The 21,714-nt window shown below is 42.8% G+C and overlaps 1 protein-coding gene across 10 annotated transcripts in view; it reads right to left on the bottom strand.

Moving 5' to 3' along the window:
- Window positions 1-19,151, bottom strand: part of phldb1b (pleckstrin homology-like domain, family B, member 1b) — a 108,309-nt gene extending 89,158 nt beyond the window's left edge. For 2 of the 10 annotated variants that reach the window (XM_063492443.1, XM_063492445.1), the window contains exon 1: window positions 18,983-19,151. The gene's annotated coding sequence lies outside the window, so the exon portion shown is untranslated. Of the gene's footprint in view, window positions 1-16,449; window positions 16,613-18,982 lie in introns of those variants that run through there. The other 8 variants (XM_063492437.1, XM_063492439.1, XM_063492435.1 and 5 more) reach the window with 5 other exon arrangements.
- Between the last annotated feature and the right edge of the window lie 2,563 nt (window positions 19,152-21,714).

Raw genomic sequence — 21,714 nt, 5'->3', positions numbered from 1 at the left:
GAGGCCAAACGGACTTCAACTTAAGAAAACACCAGCAATAAGAAAAAATGCTGCAAAAGCACACAAAGCACAACCGAAATGGGAAAAACAAAAACGGAAATAGGAAAAAACAGATTTCCAAAAGCACAAGGGAATTGTTTCTGGGGAAACAATAACCCGATAGACCAGTTGCAGGAACCAAAACATTCTAGGTAAGTGTGTTTTATTCTCATGATTCCTATAATTCTGATGACAGATTTTTAGGCTAATAGTCAGGCTAACACGCTTACCTCTCATCTTTTCTTTCCTCACAAAACCGATAGATCCTCCACTTCTTTTAAGTGTCTCCCAGCGCAATTCTTAGCATATTTTGGTTCCTGCAACTGGTCCGTCGGATTATTGTCTCCCCAGAAACCCTCCCTTGTGCTTTTGGACATCTGTTTTTTCCTATTTCCGTTTCCATTTTTCCGTTTCTCCTATTTCCGTTTTTCCTATTTCCGTTTATGTTTTTCCTATTTCCATTTTTGTTTTTCCTATTTCTGTTTTCTTTTTTCCTATTTCTGTTTTCATTTTTCCCTATTCCCATTTTTGTTTTTCCTATTTCCGCTTTTGTTTCTCCTATTTCCGTTTTTCCTATTTCCATTGTGTTTTGTGTGCTTTTGCAGCGTTTTTCTTATTGCTGGGGTTTTCTTAAGTTGCAGTCTGTTTGGCCTCTCAGGGCCACCGTATGTCTGTGGTTTTGTGGACATCATCCACGAGCTTATGTGTAGCCTGTCATGCACTGACATTCCTCCCTGTCACTAGAGCATTAGAAAAATTGTCAAACCTGTGATGTTTTTTCAGTATTGGTACACTGCACTACAACTACTGTGCTAACTGAAAGTATTAACTGCCATACAGTTTATGGATTAAACACAAAAAGAGTGTCGTCAGCTACAAAATAGTCAAAATTTTCAAGTACAGTAACTCTAATATGAAGAAGTGATGCGTTTGTTGGGGACTATTTTCAGCTGTGGATTAATACATTTGGCACTATAGCAAGACGATTCATAGTGACTGTCTTAATTTAACACTTTGAACTCACATCATTAATATGCTGTTTCTTTTAAACAGGCAAAGAAAAAGCAAAGAGAAGATCACAAAGAAGTCATCTGAAAGTGCAGAAATGTGCTTTTGCTCTTTATCCTCACTTTGTTTAACGTCTCACGACCCCCCAGATTCCCTTTTATGTGTCTTTGAATCTAACTGAACAAGCTGTTGCCACTAAGCACATCCAGCTCACAGCAGTGATTTAACAGGGACGCTCTGATAAAGACCACACAGAGACCATCACAACGACCGACAGATGAAACCTCATCAGCGATGAAGAGTGAACACTGATCATCTCATTAAGTTAATATTCTACTGAGTGCTGGTATAGACGTGGATGTTAATCTGACAAGTACACAATAACACAGTCATGCTGTTATCGAGCTCAGCCAATCACAACACTGAGTCTTCAAATAAAATATCACAGAAAATGTGGAAAAGTACAACAACGTATCGTCATTTACTTAGATTCTGACAAGATTTCCTGTTTCGTTGTTACATTTTCTGCTCTCCATTTAAATGCCACTGTGGAGCATGGTGTTAGCTCCCTCCACATCAAAGGCCATTTCTCTCAGACCGTGGGATGTGGGGAGGACACAACAGCGGCTTTTCTTTCTCTCGAACTCTGAGTGGAAACACAAAGAACTCTCCAGCTTTCGATCCCTCACTCTTCCTCTCATGCCAGGACAGAAAGGCTGACATTGTTTTCTGATGAGCAGACATAGCTCTCACACATGAGGGAATCTGGTTTTTGATGAGGTTGTAAAAAGTGGGGGAGGGAAGCTCCCCAAATAGCTGGAATACAAAAATGTCAAAGCAGGGACGGAGTCTTCACAGCATGCCAAGTAGATGGAGGGTAAAAGTATGAAATAGGTAGATGACATGCCGATACATAATAGATGAGAAAAAAAGAAGGTAAAATACAGCACAGCTGGAGACGAGCTATTTTCACACTGCAGCGTTTGGCCGTGAAAGAGTTCGTCCTCTCGGGGGTGCAACTAACAATCTAGCTGAGAATGGTGGCGCTAAAAATATGGCCAGGTTTACCAGTATCACTCAGCACAGTGTGGCTAGTAGCTAACTCAACAACAGCCCGGGCTCCTCTCCAACAAACGGAGGATTTAAACAGTCTGGGCCTTCTCTGAGAATGCAGAGATAATCAGGAATGTGAAGACTGACAAAAGTGAGGGTGGCTTCACGCTCATCAAAGCGTCCATCCAGCACTCTGTTAGCCTAACATCACGTAGCAGATATTACTCTATGAACAGACCCGCGCTCATTTTATCCAATAAAAACTATTTCCCTGTGGTTATGAGCCATAGATCAGACGTCTCTGACAGGCTTCTCTCTCTCTGCTTCTGTGTTACAACACTTGATCTCTCCACTTAAAAGAAATACGATACATTTCATTAATTGTACTGTTTCAGTTTATTGAGTTGACGAGCTCTTGAAAGACATTAGTATTTATTATGTCCATTACGCACAAAATTGCAACAAAATGGGAAATGATACAAAAAATTGTTGCTTTCTGTCAGTAGTTGTTTTTGTTGGTTTCACATTAGCATTAGCTATTTTAATGCTACAGCTAATAAAGGTTAGTCAAAGCAACAACAACAAGCTGAAGGCTAAAAGTGAGAGAACCATGCAAACATGTTTTTATTCTTTCATCTCTGTCATGCTGTGCACTCATTAGGCTCAGATTTGTGATACATTACATATCTGTATTAAATTATCTGTTATATATTAATATAGAAATAACTGCTGTCATAATTGAAAGCCTACATAAAGCATCTGTGAGGACACCTCGAGCCCTCTGTTTGGCTACTGTACGTTACAATGTTGTTTCTTTAACAATGTGATTACCTGCTGTTTGTAGCAGACAGCAGCAGTTAGGAGTAAAGTCCACTACCCCGTCTGTAGGACCTTTTTACAGGTGTTTAAGCTACATCTGTACTTCAAGGGTAACTTTATTAAAACTAATGTGAAGGAATGCCAAGTAGTTGATATGGAGGTAGCGAGCTAGCAAATTGTGTTGTCCACGGGTCATTTTTGTCCTCTACAGAAATCTTTTGCTATCAAAAATATGTTTTTTATTCATCAAATGGTCTGAAAATAACAGAAGTTATTCATTACTATACTATGCATGATTGGAATAAGTTTTAAGTAATTTGATTTATTTATGGGGTTTTTATTCGATTTTATAACACCTGTGGTCCTCGTGGACAAAAATGACCCCAAAGTACAAAGTGTTGAAAAAGGCCGTATTTTCACAACATACTGCTATCAAACATCTTTGATCTTGGATCACTGATGTGTGGGGTCAAGCACTGGTCATAAAAACCACAATAACAACAACCACAGGCAGGACAGGCAGGTGCTCTATATTCAATAAAATGTTATTTATACTGCGCCAAATCAAAACAACAGTTGCATCAAAGTGCTTCGTATTGTAAGGTCGACCCTACAATAATACATACACAGAAAGTATGCTCACAAGCCTCCATTGCACTAGAGATTTGCATACTTTGATGAGCATACTTTTTTTTTTACCATGTTGTGCAAAGCAATGACCAGTAGGACAAAGCACATATTGTCCTCTAGTATAATGAGGAGGAAGAATCAATGTTCAGGAAGATCCAGGGTTAGAAGATATAGAAAATATTGTCAATATTTAGAGCACATGCTACCCTTTCTCTGAAAAAGCAATTCACCCACCTGCAGAAGTGGAAGAAGGCTATGAAGTGAAGAAAAGTGATGAAGAATCTGAACTATGTTCAAGTAGGTTCTTGGGCATCCAGGGCATTGTAGTCTGAGGAACTTGGAAAGAAAGTGACTGGGCTTCTTGAAGTTTCTTGAGTTTTCAGAATGTGAAACTGGAATAGAAGATGTGTCAGAGGACTGCACATCATCCATTTCAATTATGATGAAGACAAAGAATCAAGCAGGAAAGAGGAGTCAGCTGAGACAGAGGAATATTTGCAGTAATGTGAGGAAACATTGATCTGGTCTTCTAACATCCCAATGACAGACGATGCATGACTCTCTCATGTGCCTCAGAGAAAGATAATCTATCACAGTCCAAGCACATATGCCAGGTCCCATACTCCTTCATTGGCTTTTCTACTCGAGCACTGAACGCATTATTCACAGTGTATTCTGCTTGTATTCTGCTTTTTAACGTTCACATGCCAATGGATGCATCAGAGACCAAGTTGGGGTTCAGTAACTTGCCCAAGGACACCTTGGTAAGAACTCCAGACTAGAGCGCACAGAGATTGAACCAACAACCATCCAATTAGCAGATGACCTGCTCTACAGCCAACTCAATGACAAACAAGGAGGGACAACGAGAGGGGAAAAAGATGGATCGAATGCAGCTGTAGGCTTATGTGGGTCTGTTGATTCTACATCCAGTGGAGTCGCTACGGACAGTTTATGACATCCTGAGTCTGGTAGAGCAGTTTTAAAGGTGACACAAGATTAATCATAGAAGCGCAAAAAGGATATAATTTCTTGATAAAGACACAATAGATGATCATCATGCAGGGCCCCGCCCGTCGGGCTATATGATCGCCCGACTGGAGATATCACTAGCTCCGCGACGTCGGGCTAGCGATTTTGCGAGCCCTGTTGTTCATGATACAAACGCGCTCCCATTTGAGGTGTATGGAACAAGTGGGTGTTTCTCCTGCTGTGATGTAAGATCCTGATACTGATGTGACTGTATGAGCACCAAGTCCCGTTCAGAGGACTCTGTCCATTCCAACAGAACATCCCAAGTAAACCTATGAGATAAAAACATGGGCAGTATGTGATGCAGGTCCAGCTGTACATGGAACATGCTAGTGTACGATGGCAAACGGTCTGGCCTGCAGTCAGGACACGCGAGTTGTCCCTAACATTGCAGGTTTCCAAAAGAAAACAATCACCTGTAACAACTTGTTTACTGTATATGACCCTTGCCTGCATCTGCAGAAAAGAAAGCTGTCCATGATGGGACCAGTGCAGAGGAATAAACCTGAGCTTCCTCCTGCACTTGTGTCAAATATGGACATGAAAGTTTGCCTTCACTCAGACCCATGCCCTGGTGTTCCTACCATGCCAAAACATAGAAAACTGTTAGGTAATGAGTTGGAATAAAGTTGAATAAAACCTTGAAACACAGAGATGGATGATATTTTATACTTATGGCTTTATAAACAGTCAAAGCAAACAGGGTCATTTTTGAGCCCAGAGGACAACAGATGTGATTATTTGCTGCCAGTAAAAAACTTGAAGTAGTTTAAAAACAGCTTTCTAAATTAACTTTGACATATACCCGTCTGTGATCATCTGCTAAAGCAACTGACTCTGGTTGTGAAACGATAATCACAATAACTGATGATTTGATTTATTTTTTACCCGAAAACAAAGAAAAAATTCATTTTTATGAGGTTTTTAACAGACTTAAATTTGAAATGGAATAAAAAAAATGTGTCAGAATGTTTGAATTAAGTTTTAATTAAAAGTGGGGGAAAAATCCACTTCAAAGTAATTAAGTATCAATCAAACCAGATGGGGACATTTTTGACCCCTGAGGACCACAGGTGTGATTATGTGCTGCCATTTAAAAATTATAAATGGTTCAAAAAAAACTTTCTCACTAAAGTTCAACATACAGCACTCTGTAGTTAGTCAGATAGTCAAAATTATCTGAACATTTAAATATTTTATTTTCTCATTTTGTTTTTACTCGAAAACACAGTGTACTTTATGTAAACAAGGTCTGGTGGCCCTAAAATGTAAAATGTTGGGTAAATTTTTGTGTTAATGTGTTGGTCTTAAGTAAAACTAAGGTGTAACATTGAATTGATTGACAATTTATAATTTATATTTTAAAAAACAGTCAAATGAAGTGGGGACATTTTTGACCCCTGAGGACCACAGGTGTGATTATGTGCTGCCATTAAAAAAATGTAAAGGGTTCAAAAAAAATTTTTTCACTAAAGTTCAACATACAGCATTCTTTAGTTAGTCAGATAGTCAAAATTATCTAAACAATTAAATATTTCATTGTCTGATTTTATTTTCGCTCAAAAACACAGTGTACTTTATGTAAACAAGGTCTGGTGGCCCTTAAATGTGTAATGTTGGGTAAATTTTGTGTTAATGTGTTGGTCTTAAGTAAAACTAAGGTGTAACACTGAATTGATTGACAATTTATAATTTATACTTTAAAAAACACTCAAATGAAGTGGGGACATTTTTGACCCCTGAGGACCACAGGTGTGATTATGTGCTGCCATTTAAAAATGATAAACACTTCAAAAAAAACTTTCTCACTAAAGTTCAACATACAGCACTCTGTAGTTAGACAGATAGTCAAAATTATCTAAACAATTAAATATTTTATTTTCTGATTTTATTTTCGCTCAAAAACACGGTGTACTTTATGTAAACTAGGTCTGGTGGCCCTAAAATGTAAAATGTTGGGTAAATTTTGTGTTAATATGTTGGTCTTAAGTAAAACTAAGGTGTAACACTGAATTGATTGACAATTTATAATTTATATTTTTAAAAACAGTCAAATGAAGTTTGGACATTTTTGACCCCTGAGGACCACAGGTGTGATTATGTGCTGCCATTTAAAAATTATAAATGGTTCAAAAAAAACTTTCTCACTAAAGTTCAACATACAGCACTCTGTAGTTAGTCAGATAGTCAAAATTATCTGAACATTTAAATATTTTATTTTCTTGTTTTATTTCCGCTTAAAAAACAGGGTGTATTTTTTGTAAACAAGGTCTGGTGGCCCTAAAATGTGTAATGTTGGGTAAATTTTGTGTTAATGTGTTGGTCTTAAGTAAAACTAAGATGTAACACTGAATTGATTGACAATTTATACTTTATACTTTAAAAAACACTCAAATGAAGTGGGGACATTTTTGACCCCTGAGGACCACAGGTGTATGGAAATCGGGAGGACATTATGAGGGTCAAGGGTAACTTTATTAAAACTAATGTGAAGGAATGCCAAGTAGTTGATATGGAGGTAGCGAGCTAGCAAATGATATAAAATGTTCTCACCACTCGTCTTCTGACCACAGCAGGACTAATGCTTAGCTAATCAGTTCTGCCACATCAGTGTAGGACCTGATTTCAATAAATACATTCATTAGAGGAAAAAACAAACTGCAATGGAAACGGACATGATGTCTGACTCAAGAGGAAACTGAGTATAAAATGAACACTTCTGTCTGATGTCATGCTAACAGTGGGAGGAAGCTGTTTTTAAAGTAGTTGTTGACACGTTCTTATGACTGTCGATTGGTGCGTTACACATGCTAAAGTCAGAATAACGCTCTGTCATTGACTTAAAGACCCTGTTTTCAGATTTAAACCCAGAGGGGGCAGAGACTGACACCTGCATTTGATTCTAACTACACTGACAGCTCGTGCTACACACAGCAGGTTGGATCATGTGTTTGAATGTATTGGCTTGAGAATAGATGCAGTCTGTAGCCACAGGCAAGACACTGTGCTGAAGGGAAGTTTATGATCACATGTTGAAATGCTGGAAACAGCAACAGCACATAAATGAATGGAGGGGAAGGAGTGCAGGTGTGCCACAAACATCCTTACAAACACACCTGGTCGCTTTATGGAAGGCCAACGGATTAGAGTCTGCGCAAATAATGACAAAGTATCCAACACCACAGTAAAGACAGCAGTAATCCCATCCAGTCCTTACTCCTTAAGCAGCTCTGCTCCATAAACCAAACTCTTTTCATAATCTGAGATCAAAACTCGCTTTTTGTTCTCTTACCTACAAAAGACTTCTCCAACATCTTTATGCATGCTGCACACAGCTACATACCACTGCTGCCTCCGCTCACAGATAATGTCAGGTACTTTTGATTGTGAACTTTACCAACACATAATAATAATACTCAGTTATTTACTCAGCATGTTGTTGTGTCACCAGTCCTACAGACATGACAAACAGCTCATTTTTGCACTAAACACTGATAAACAATTAAATTATTTACCTCAGTTCCTGCTAATGTTCGACTAACAGGTTCCAGTGTGGGTTGGACTGGACCTACAAGATTAACACATAAGCATCTTATGATATACTGGAATACTGGCTCATTTATATAGTGCTAGATCACAGCAATAGTCACCTTTGACCTCTATGCCAATTACAAAGAGGAACAACCGTTCTCTTTGAGAGCAAACATTTATTACTGTTACATTACAATCCTCATTTACAATGGAAACTAAAGATAACAAAGAACTAATAACCAGTTGGCTCCATTATCACACAGAACACAACAATCACTGCATATAATACTGTTTCATTCATTTATGTCTGCCCTCTCAGTGACAAACAGCCAGCTGCAAAACAGTTAGAGACTAAATAAGGAGCTTGGAAAGAAAAGCATCTGGACTTCTTTAAGTTTGTTGAAGACGTTTCATCGAGATGCTTCTTCAGTTCATTGGTGGAGAGTCCCAGATTTAAGCCCTATGGGAGTGTCCCCCCAGGAGGGTCATGCACCCCCTGTTGATCCTCTGTCTAATCACAGGAGCCAAGGTGTGAAAACAGGTGTGGGTCACAGCCAAGGTTTCAGGTGAGCCCATTGTGAAACCTAGCCCCGCCCTATCATGTGACTTACTGAGGTCAGACAGCCCAGGATGTGAGTGGGTGTTTGAGTCCATAATGAATATTCCACTTGTATAAAAAGCTGACACTGTTATATGCTGAGGGTGGTGACCAGTGTAGATCCTGTGTGAACATAACAGCACACATGAGGCTCCAACAGCCAGAGGATGGAGCCCATCGGGGGCCTGATGGACTCTGTATGAGATGAACGAATGAGGGCAGATGAGGAGCAACGTGAGGAAGGAGAGGAAGAGATAGCAGGATGTCATTTCTCTCAAGCCTCTATCTTGTTCAGTCAGCTGCCACAGCGCAGCTCTGCTTCTGTCTTCTGGGCTCTGATAATGGAGTCAGTTGGCTAATCCTCCCCCTGCAGGGATATCCATCCTTCCATGTCTTCTCTGTCTCTCCATCTTCCTTCACTAGACGCTCTCTTCATCATTTTTCCTTCTTATCATTATAATGCTCTCAGGTTGCCCCTGGCTGCATGTTCTCTCACCTTTTCCTGCGTGGTTTATGCTAACTTTGCCCTATATGTCATATATCTGAGAAATAATATGAAACAATACCCAGTGCAGTGGTTCTGCATGGTCTCATAAAACCTGCAAAAAGTCATGTTGCAAAATGTAGAGTTGGTTTTAGCAGTCGCACGAAATCATCCGTCCTCAGGAAACCGACGCTCGAACATCACTCATGCCACTTCAGGCTGTTTGCATGCTGTGGTGTTTGCTCTGCTGGATGGAGCCCAAGCCAAATGACACATTCTGTTTTTAGAGAGAAACGAAGGGCGGATCCAACGGGAGCATAAATGCTGTATAACAATCTGCAAATCAAGAGGAAAACTCCCTAAAAGCTTGATGCTGACTCCACCGGACCCTCTTACATAACTGACCTGACCACTGACCATTAGCATCACAACAACAATGACAGTCTGCCTTTGTGGACACATTATGTAACCAGTAACGTGACGTCATCTTCAAAAACGTAATGAAGAGTCCACTTGAACTCTAGCTGCTCTGTTTGACTGAACAATTGTCCATTTATGCTAACAGGCCAAGCAGCTTTGCTAACTGCTGATAAAAGTGCTAATAAAGACAGAAGAGCACAATGAAAAGCAGAACAGCACAACAGAGCAGACGTCCTGCCTAACATGTTTTTAAAATGATGTGTCTGTACACTGGTACATGTTATGAAGAGGTCTGTAGACATAATAAGTTTTATTTCATAAAATAGACCAGCCTGCACAGGCACCACTGCTCCCACTTTGGTGTTGGCATTCAAACCCAGACCTAAACATAGCATTTACAAGTTTTACAAGGCGATCCTGAATAGCTCTGGTTAGAGGCGTCCTTAGTTGTGGTGTTTCAGGGCTCGAAGAAACGGCCGCTACAAAAGAGCTTCACAGCGCTCTGACGGCCTCTGGAGCCACCAAACAACACAAAGGCTGAAGCACCAGCTCAGTTTACGCTCCTTAAAAATACGACACTTTTGGTGATGCAGACAATAAAAGTAATGAATTTTAGTGGTTTATTCAAACAGGCTAACAAAAAGAGCTGCACTGCATTAACATGATCTCCACGACTGTCCAAGCTTTACTTCTGAACAAGTACAACAGTGTTTGTGATGAAGGGCATGACGAAGGAGTTTAAAGACATCAGCAGCAGGAAGTGTGTGGAGGATAGAGGAAGACAAAAATACACAGAGACGCTTGGTTCTGCTGTCTGAGTGTCACTATATGTAGACTTCCTGTACAGCGAGACAAGCCAAGGTCCACTTCCTGTTGGTGGCACAGGCCAAGGTCGGGGTTAGCCTCTGCTGTGGGACCAGTCTGACCTCAAATATGAAAGTTTGTTATAATTTGGTTGGAGCTGTTTGGAAGAGCCGCTGCAGGGGTAACAGAGATCAAACACGTGATAACGATGCTTTTGTTTTTCCTCTTATGCTCACGCTGGAATTACGGCCTTCTGCTGCACACGTCTGAAAACCAAAGTACAGATTAGAGTTTCTGAGCCTGAAGGTTGTTTACTTGTTTCTGGATTCTTGGTTCATTTACACAAATGAAAATTCACAAAGTGTTGTTCTGTTTTTTCCCCGTTTTCATTTCTTTATTATTCTCTTATTATTATTATTATTCTCCCTTTTTAATGGCAGCAGTTTGAGGTCTCTCTCTTCTTCCTGTTATCATATCACTGGTGTTGGTGTTTGCTTAGTTTTCTTCTGAGTGTTAGTTTTACTCTGTCTCTGTCATCGTCTGATTGTCCTTTGGCATTTTAACTCCTTTCACTTGTGCCTCCCTCCCCTCCGATTGTGTATAAATAGTCCTGTCCTGGTTCTGCTCCTCTAGGAGCTGCCTTTCTTACCCTGTGATCAGCTGTTTTGATCCCTTTCTGTTTGTGGGGTTTTTCCTTGTTGGACTTTTTCTTGGGTTTTTAATCGGCTGTTAAAGCTAGCCTTCTTTTGTAATGTCTTGCATACTTCTCCTACTATTTGAGAGCTAGATTATTATATTATTGTGTTTGTCTTAAATATGATTGTGGTTTGCAGTGTGCTCAGGGGACAGTGCTGTGGGAGGCTGGCCCACAGCTGATTTTAAGCATACTAATGTGGGGACCAAAATCTTTGTCCCCACTAGTTTGAAGACATTTGTGAGACTCAAAATGTGGTTGTAGTGACAGGGTCACACTTAGGTTATGGTTAGGTTTAGGGTCAGGCCTTCATTTTTTATGGTTAGGGCTAGGGACAGTATTATGTCAGTTAGATGTCCCCAAAAGAAATGAACATACAGTTGTGCCCAACTGTAACCTGCAGTCCCTGCACAGAGTCCAGGCACTGGCCCAAACGATGGCCAACACGGTGACCATGCAGCAGCAGCAGCAGGCTGCGCCCACGGCTCTGCCCTCCTGTACTGGCCCAGTGACAACAAGTAGCTGGTGGTTTTTACATAGTGGTGAAAAAGCCTCATGCAAAGGCACTTAGAAGAGAATGCAGTGACCTGTGAATCACTGATGGGCCAGAGCAAGGCTGACAGAAGAGCGAATATCAGTCTTACATTCATCCGTGCTCCAAATACATTTTAATGTTACTCAACCAATATTTTGACGTTGAGAATCTGCCGCTGGCAATTTCTGTAGGCTTCTAGTCGTGGCTGAAAAACGGCTCCAACATGAAAGTTGAACCGAGGCCTTCAAGGTACTTCTTAAAGTAGTGGACCAACAGCCTCACTGAGCTAAACTGTTTCCTGCAGAGCAGAAATGAAGGATTTCAGCACAGTGGCAGCCACAGTCGATGTGTGGGTAATGTTAGCTCATTTATAATCAGCATAGCCTCAGGTAAAATTATATTCAGCTGTTTCTCTAGAGTTAGATGTATGACTACATGCAAAGTGAAGAACACTTGCTTTGTTTATGAGCACAGTTTCTGCCCGACCTGTGGCAGATACGTCTTCTGTCTTTGTTTTTTACTTTGGTTGATAATGTAACCACAGAAATCACATCCTTGAGTCTGAAACAGTCACTGTTGGCTAAGCTCTGCCCCCAAGTGCCATAAATATATTTAAACTGATGATTGTTTATTATATCTGAAAATAATTTAGAAAATAAATTCTCTCACAGGTTGCTCCAGTGCCCCCACGAGGCCACAGCAAATGCACTTTAGTTTGTGGAAACAGAGTCGTTGCTTTTTCAGTGTTTTTATTGTAAACATGAGGCTCAGTTATCCTAAGAAAAGCTTAATCTGCTTAGACAAGCTCCTCGGTGTCCTTTCACTGGTACAGCAGCAGATTTCTTTTGTTTGTTTTTTAAAATAAGATTTGGTTTGGAAACCAAATGTGTGAGAAACCGGCTTTACAGCCCGGTGTTGTTCAAATCAATGAATCGAAAACAACAACGCTCCAGGGCTGATTTTTTGGTTTTTTTTTTTGCAGAATAAAGATCATTCATATTTATCATTTGGCCAATGGCACATCCCATTTTTGGTCTAAATGATATTGTTCCACAGATAAAACCAAGCCAAGCGCCACACATATTAAAATGTAAATCTATGCACACTGAGATCCTGCTGTAGCCCTTGTAGTCTGATAGCGTGCGTAAACACAGATTTATTATTCTGGCATGAAACGCTACTTGCTGGAGGGACGCCATCATCAGCAGGCAGCTAAACACACCAGCTGTCGTGCGTTACCACAGAGCGGTAAGAACACACACACGCAGACACAAACACAGCCAAGTGGTAGAAGATGAGGGGAAAGTGAAAGAATGACGGCTTAAGTCTGACGTAGTGCGGTGGCTCTAAATGCTCCTTCATTCCCAAAGAAAACAAACCAATAAAAGTGACGCTATGGCTGCTGTCGACGAGCACAAAATGAACGCGTGTTCATGCTATAGCTAGCTATGGCTAGGCTAACAGAAAAACGATGGAGATGTGGAATCAGGGTTGAGTTGTTCTCAGCCTAAAACCAAACTTCTGCTCACGTGTTTCTGAGCAGTTTGATGTCCACAGTGAAGCTGAAGAGCCCGAGACTGACAACCGCAAAGGGTTTTGGGGATCGTGTCCATTAAAAAAGCACGAGACATCTGGATGCACAAACAGGGTCTTTATGTCATCATGCATCTACCAGCGTGCCCTTTGGCACGAACATCATTGTACCAGCTGACGGTGTGGCACAGGCACAGCCTGATGCTCAGGTGACTGCAGATGATTGCTGGTTACACAGAACAAACAGCAGACATGAAAAAACTGTGTTTGTCATCAAAGTGTGAAACTGCAGCTCAGCAGCTGTGAGGATCAGAGGGCCGTCATTATCACGCTCACATCTCCAGTGACAGCAGCGATGATACCTCAGAGCATCCGTGTTGTGGTTATCCAAACCACTGTGATCCAGCGCTGCTAAAAGGCAGCTCTGGCTAAGGCGCAGAGCCACAGCCACAGATGACTCAGTGTCTCTGGCTGCTGCTTTACTTCAACGTACGAGTGGAAGCAACTGCAAAATAACACATTTTTTTACTTCTTTGAAAAGCGCCCTTGTGTTTGCTGCAGTACGTTTTTGATTCATTGTCATTGTCCCACTGAGTTTGTCGGCTCAGATTTTCCACTTGCTCCGCTGCTGCTCGTGAGTTGTACAGGAATACTGCACCGGATGCTGGAAAGGTTCAGAGAGCTGAAAGTTTCAGTGAAACAACCGAAATGAGGAGAGAATGTCTTCCATTTAGGGCAACAAGGCTCAGTGATTGGCTGAAGGAGTACAAAAATAGCTCTTAATCTGTGGTCCTCACAGTCACAGCATTGGAATAACAAATTACTGAGGTGCCGTTTCTTTAGGTACACTCTTCTTTAGGTTTCCCACAGGCACGTTCCTGTAATTCCACAGCAAGAAAAAGCTTCCATTTTCAGCATTTAAGACAATGAGAAATTCTCAGCTATGGAAGCTGTTTGAATTACCAGGAGAGAGTAGCCATGCATGACTGCTTCACTCAACACAAACAGCTGGTGACTGACAGAGACGGGCTTTTCTCCTGATTTCTACAGTTTAGCCCTACACGAACAGCCTGCGACACACAGCCAGCGGTCATTAAATGACATTATATGAGAGTGAAGGCCTGTCCTGAGTGTGGGCTGGATCAACATGTGTGCAGTGTGACAAGCTTACCTTTGCCATTCTCATCATTTCTTCTGCTTGCTTTAGTGACTTTTAGCACTTTGTTTTGGTTTAACCGTCTGTTTCTTCCCACCAAATCACTGCACAGATAGAAACTGGTTGACTAACATAACCAGTTCAAATATCCTGACGCACGCTCAATCGTCCAGGTAAGCAAATCCCAAATGGTTGATTCTGTTCATCTGGATGTTTCATCACTCATCCAGGTGACGTCTTGGATCATTCTGACTTTTTGGACCATTGATCAATGATCAGTGGTTGTTGATCAATGCCAATTTGCATCTTAATGATCATAAGCTGACCTCCCAGCCCATTGTTCCTTCAGTCGCTGGTTTCAGTTATTGTGTAAATGTTCTGTTTATAAGATTGGAGAAACCTGCAGTCAGCTGGATGATGATGAAACGTTTGTCCCACTGAAAACATCCAGATGGACAGAAATGTGGAAATGTGATTTTAGCCACACACAGAGTCCTAATAATAATTAACAGAACACTTCTCTGAGGATGCTCCTCTGCCTTCATATTAACACAGACTTCTGCTGCCCAGCAAAGGTTTTAATGTAGTAGTCGAGTATAGTTAAAACATTTGTTAGTTTTGATCATATTTATTCTAGTAAACACATCTTTTACACTCAGATGCTCTGTGATCAGGATCCTTTTTATCTTGCTTTTTTTTTTTTTTTCTCTGATACCTGACTTGAGATAGTCAGGTATCAGAAAGTAAAATGGTAAATGGCCTGTATTTGTATAGCGCTTTACTCAGTCCCTAAGGACCCCAAAGCACTTTACACTACATTCAGTCATTCACACATTCACACACAGCTGATGGCAGCTACATTGTAGCCACAGCCACCCTGGGGCGCACTGACAGAGGCGAGGCTGCCGGACACTGGCGCCACCGGGCCCTCTGACCACCACCAGTAGGCAACGGGTGAAGTGTCTTGCCCAAGGACACAACGACCGAGACTGTCCGAGCCGGGGCTCGAACCGGCAACCTTCCGATTACAAGACGAACTGCCAGCTCTTGAGCCACGATCGCCCCATCTGGAGTGCTCATGTCCAAGGTGGAGGAGAAGAGGGGCGCAGGGGTAGCGTGGTATTCCTTTGCTCAGTGGCTCTGCTGACTTTTGGCTCAGTGTTTCCCAAAGACGTGGAGCTGGACAGGCATTCCAGCCTTGTGGGGACAAAGAGGCCCTTTGAACCGCCGCCTGCTGCAGCGCGCTGGACGACGCACACTGAGGGTCGCACACGCTCAGTGGAGCACAAAACACGGAGCAGAACCACGTATGTGTGGCTGTGAGACTTAAAGCTGTTTGTTTAAAGCACCACAAGTTTGGTGATTTTAGGTATCTTCCCATTGCTTGTTATTTCAGTGCTGCTGTATCTGTTAGTGGCTCGATCCATCCGAGGGAACGACCCGACATGTTGGTGGAGTCACAGTCGGGCATGATTACACAGAAGTGTGTGTGAAAACAACCCTCAGCCCATCCATCAGCTTACCTGACTCAGGGTCACAGAGGGGCCGGAGCCTATCCCAGCTGCCATGGGGCGAGAGCCAGGTAACACTGTGGACAAGTAACCACTGACATGTTCACCATGTTCATTTTATTAATCATAGACCCCACTAGAGTCTGAATGAAGGATGAGGCAGGGTCAGTGGCTCAAGTGCAGTACTCCAGTACGATGTACTTTATGCTAACGTGACCTACGTGTATCTGATGACTTACTTTGTATATTAACACTGTACAAATAAAATGTGCATCAAGTAATCAAATACTAATGTAATCTAAATATTACTGCAGGTAATATTTTTACTTTTAAAGGCAGCTTACACAGTAACGCATCAGTAATCAAACGACTATGGTATTGCACTCTTACTGGCTCAGTTTTTCTGGATCATCTGTATCTAATTAAACAGTCTACATGACACCAACATCACAGCCTCAAAAACAAAAAGGCCGACCCAGAAACACCACCATCTTTAGGAGCAGGTCCAAACATCTTCCCGTTTGTCACCAGACAAACGCCACACCATGTGTCCGTCCCGCTGCCAGTCACTTCAACACGCATACATTTGCAGTGTCACTCACCCTTCCCTCCCTCGCTTTTGTCTTCGATGCTGTCCTTCACATGCTCACTCAAAACAAAGCTTCAAATCCATCCGGGGTCCGTGTCTTGAAAAGTCCTCCACCAGGCTCACTGTGAGCGAAGAACATTGTTGGTGGTAAACTATGAAAGAAGGGAGTGACACTGAGGGGGTGGAGGCTGGGGTAGGGAGGGAAAGGAAGGGCAGCGAGCAGGAGTGGGGTGGGGGTCTGGAGGCAGTGTGGGATATCCCTTTGAGTCATGGAAACTGATCCAAAGAGCAGACGAGCTCACGGAGCTCTGTGTGTCTGTATTGTTCAGTCCTGCAGCCCCGCTCACTGTGAGACGCTCTGGAAACACTTACTGTACTCCCCTCAGTCACTCAGTGGAAAACATGAATAATGTGCTAATGAATGCACACGTTCTCTGTGCGCTTTCTTCACTCCTCACATATTAGATTAACACAAACGACTTTCTGTCCTGCATGAAGCAATAAGACATTTCTTTAAACATGTTCTTAAAGGAGTTTGGCTTCAGCCTCTCATGTCTGATCTCACCTGTAACATGAACAGAAAGCCTGCTTTCAGACTGTAGGTATACTCTGCAGGTATGACAGCTAACACAACTGTTGATTGTACATTTTACACCAGAGATTATATATCAATGTCAACAGATCTGAAACTCAGTCCAGTCCTAACTCATGCACCAGCATTAGCTAATGTCTAAAAGAGAAGAGCGACGGCTCGGACTCGATCTGCCTATAAAAAGCAAATATGGACATTTTTAAACAGCACGTGTACGTCCTGTTTATTCTCCTCACTGCTCTCACAGCGAAACATTAAAGTTTCATGTTGAGATCTCAGACACACCCTTCAGCATCAGAGAGCGTCACATAGGCCAGGTGAAAGAGAGGAGCGCCACGAGCTCCTCTGTGCCAGACAGTGGCCAAAAATCCTTTGTTGCCATGGTAACCCCTGTGGGAAAACTCTGTGCGCACGTGTGTTACAGCTGCAGCATGTTTCTCCAAGCTGGTTAGGAGAAATAATTATATTAGAAACCAACAAAATCTGTTCACGTCTGAGCGTGCGAGCATCAGAGCGAGAGGTAAGAGAAGAGAGAGGAAGCTGAAGTGAGGCGAGCAGGCTGAGAGTGATTATTCTTTGTTTTGGGATGAGCCGCTGGCCCGCAGGCACGCCGCACACAAAAGACAAAAGACAATGAAGGGAGGAGAGAAAGAAAGGGAAATTTGCAGAGGTCGTATCGCAGGCTGCGTGCACAAACAGCAGATCTTCAAGCTGTGGGCGTAACCTCTGCCGACTGCTCTGTCTCTGCACATTTCGTCTGTCGGACATCATGTTAAACTAAAAGACCGGTGCAGGTTTTCACTGTGGTGGGTCAAAACACGTATATTAATACACGTATGTTTTTCAAAAGCATTTGTTGTAAATGGCAGTTCTGTTGACTCTCGAAAACATCGTTCCCCTGCGTTTCTTTCACATGTCACGTTCAACATGCATCAACCACACGTAGCTTAATGGTCACGCATGGTGGAACTTTACTCAACTCACCACTAACTCTGGAATAAAGACGCAGCTTCCTGGCCCACACTACTTCCTGTCAGTGCCGATAGCATCACACTGTACGATTACCTGTTACGATGGGCGGTTTGATCAAAGGTACTTTAACTGATCTGAAGATAACAGTCCTGGTTTACAGAAGTAAACACAGAGCCTGGATCAGGAGGCTGATGTTGGTGGCACAGGTGTGTCACACAGGAAGTCGTGGTTCGAGTCACGCTGGGACTGCTGCTTTAGCCTGCTCAGCCTGTGAGCTCAGCACCCTGGATCTTTCTGTTTTCAGCTTAATTTCACATTTTTCTCTTTCTGATTTGTTTCATTGCTATTTGCTTTTTTACAGCTGTTGTAACTCACTGTGTTTTAGAGCTAAAGACTACTCGGAGAGGTGCCTGCGTTCCCCTAAACGTCATTTTTAGGCCTTCAGTTTAATCTGAGCAGATGCATCTCAGTCAGTTTATACTGTCCCAGGGGGGTTTAAACCATGCTGTAGATGCGCCATTACCACAAACCCCTCCAGGAACCTGTGACGTAAACTGCTCGTCATATCTACTGCCATTGGCCTGTTCAGTGCTGTTGACTCCTCTGATGTACTTTTTGAATACCTCAGTGAGAGAGTAACAGTTATTGCCTCACAAATGTCAGCAAATTCCTGAAGTGTGAGCATTGTATTGTTTCTGTGATTGTGCAGCGTGTCTAAAACACCTGGACACGACCGCCAGGTAATCGACACACACAGATGATGCTAACTGCTAACACAGGCTCTATAAATCGGACTGAGGTCGATTACACTCAAGAAGCTTCCCACTGAGGAGCGCTCTGATGCTAACGATGTAATGGATGCTCTCATCACTGCTCCAAATCTGTAACCCACAACAGGCAGCATTCATTAATCTACTCACACGGGGTCTTGCACTGAGTTGCCATGAGACAGTATAATTTGTATGAATTATAAGGCTGTTACCGTCCTCTGCTGGTGAATGTCCAGCACAGTTGTCTCCTTCCACAAAACAAAGAAAATAAATCCAACACCGATCACATTTGAGGTCAGGAGTATCGCTGTCAGCAAGAGTAGAGCTCCAGGAGCGTGTTCAGGTCCAACACGGGTGAAATCGGTATGAGAATGGGACTGGGTGGATGTTTGGGGGGTGGATAGAGTGCCTCTGTCCTGGCCTGATTATGCTCTCCACAGAATGAGCTCACATAACAAAGGATTTATTATCACTAGCTGGAGAGTTGCTGCAGTGTGGGAACCCCGCGCTGCCGTTTCCTCTGCCAGGCACCCAGAAAGCTGCGTTCCAGCTCTGATGGGTTTGACAACAGCACAGCCTGTATGCGTCTCTCTCTCTCCTTTGGCCCATAAAGCAGCCAGTGTTTCAGAGACAGCTGCCTCTCACAGGCCCAGGCTCCACCGTTCTCCTCCCCACCTCTGACTTCTCTTCCTGCAGGTACAACTGCAACTTTGTGCTAAGACATTAACTGGCTGGACACAGTATAGACTCAACACTGCTGTGAAAATGGTGCAACAAGTCCAAATGTTTCTGTGAAAAGACACCTGATGTTCAGTTTAGTTACATTTCCTGAGCTCAGTGCAGGACGTCTAGCCTGTGGTAGGATCAGCAGCCTATTCTGGCTAATGTTAGCTAGCTTTGGCACTAAAGTATAAGTACAGAGTCCACTTTTTTCAGTAAACATGTCGCCTGGTTGGCTATGTGAGCAGGTGATTGCTGTGAAACTAAATCCTGAGAGTCACAGGATGAAAGGATCAAATGTATCTGTGGCTGTTTGAAGCTGCAGACAGCTGCAAATATATATGCATGGGATAAAACACAGAAAGCTGCATTTGCATCCAGTTAAAGTTGCATATGTGCTATTTTTTTGTTGTTTTTTTTTTATCTACACATCTGATCAGCCAGAATTGGGTCCTTTAGCTATTACATTAGCAAGTAGTAATCCAGCAGTTACTCTCATGAATTAGCCTTGAGACGCTGAGCTTCACTGTGTCTGTGAAAGAAACCAAGAGAGGAACTGGGCTTCTCCACGAGGAAGTCAGGAGTGTCAGAGAAGGATGTGAGGCTGCTGCAGGACATGGATGAGGGCAGTGACACAGTGAAGTCGTGCAGTAGGAATAACAGATGGCTCTGAACTCCTTCTTATTTGCAGTGATGATGGACAGGTCAGCAGATGGGGTCAGGCATGAGTCCCTGTGATCTGTGGTGAGAGTGGGGAGCAGGTGGAGGCAGACCATATGATCGCGACAGGCACCAACTTTGACAGAGGGGAATTCAACTCATTTCATTAAAGATAAATCAATAAAATAAAAATGTGCTCGAGTTACAAAAGTGCAAAAATGTGTGTGTCAGATTTCAGAGGCAAAGCTGGAGACAAACAGGACTTTTCTCCAGGTCCAGATGTGCGTCGTTGAACTGGCCACACACCAGCACGGCTGACTGTTTGCTCCAGTAGATCCAGGCTTTGAAACGATGATATATCTCTTCTGCTCACTCGCAGCAACAATGTGAGCCTTCTGTGTCTTTGTCAGTGCTACCGTCCCCAAACCGAACAGCAGGTCTCACTGCCATCTGCTGCCCTGAACTTCACCTCCATCCTCCACGCTCTCTCTTCTTCACCTGTCTTGTGCACTCTCCGTTACTTTGGATGGTTGACCCCAGGTATTTAATCTCATCCATCTTCACTATCTACTCCATGTGCGTTCACCTTTCTGTCTCACTTCTGTTGACTGTCATTCTTCCAGAGCATGCCTCCACGTCCCCAGTCTCTCGTCCACCTGCTCCCTACCACAGAGTGTTTGTGGCCTGAGAAAAATAAAAACCATCAATGTCTGTGAGCTGTGTGGTGCTCAGCAGTCAGTGCACGGTGCTGATGAGAAGATGCACTGTTTGGTCACATACTCTGTGTCACTACAAGGCACCCTTTCACATGCACACAGTCATTTGATTCAGTGAGAATGTGGAGCAGAGCAGCTTTGAACACAGCACATTCACATCTGGATTAGTGTAAGTGCAACATGTCAGCCAGCCCTGCTTGTTTGGCTCAGGCTTTGCAGAGAACAGATCCCACCGCCAAGCTCGGCCTGTTGAGTCTGTATCACAGACACTAACCCGTGCAGGCAGGACAAAGACCAAATCTGAAGGGAGTAGCTGCAGCAGGCTCATCATCAGTGTCTCTGTTAGTGGATTATAAAATCTCATATGGATGTCTTCCAGTACAAATGACTAGCCATATATTTATGAGAAGTGTTTTCATAAGATGATGTCATACAGTACCTCATCATTTATTTTTGTCACTGATAGTAACGTCAGTGTGAGGCGCACAGCTGGAAAATGTTACCAAATGTCGCTCTGGTGTTGCCAAGAAATATGAACAGCCCCTTCTCTAAGAATTCCTCTGCTGCATTATGACCCAATACTGAAACCACAGAGAGCTAATGAACTGCCTCTCACTGCAGCGACGCCACCGCTCGACTATCACAAACACACCTGGAGCGCCATTTGGTTCAGAATTGATCCAGTTAACAAGACTGCAGCTCCTACTTACTGTAGACGTGTGTGAAGTCACAATGACCACATGAGCGGCACACGCCGTGAAGTCCGTCACCACGTTTGCACCATGTTCTGCTTCCCTCTGCTCCAATGTTAGTGCTAATGTTGAATTTACCTGATGCAGATGGGGGAG

The sequence above is a fragment of the Pelmatolapia mariae genome, linkage group LG14 (genome assembly GCF_036321145.2).
Source record: "Pelmatolapia mariae isolate MD_Pm_ZW linkage group LG14, Pm_UMD_F_2, whole genome shotgun sequence".
NCBI lineage: Eukaryota > Metazoa > Chordata > Actinopteri > Cichliformes > Cichlidae > Pelmatolapia > Pelmatolapia mariae.
The sequence above is the reverse complement of the archived record's forward strand: the minus strand, read 5'-3'. Positions and strand labels throughout refer to the sequence as shown.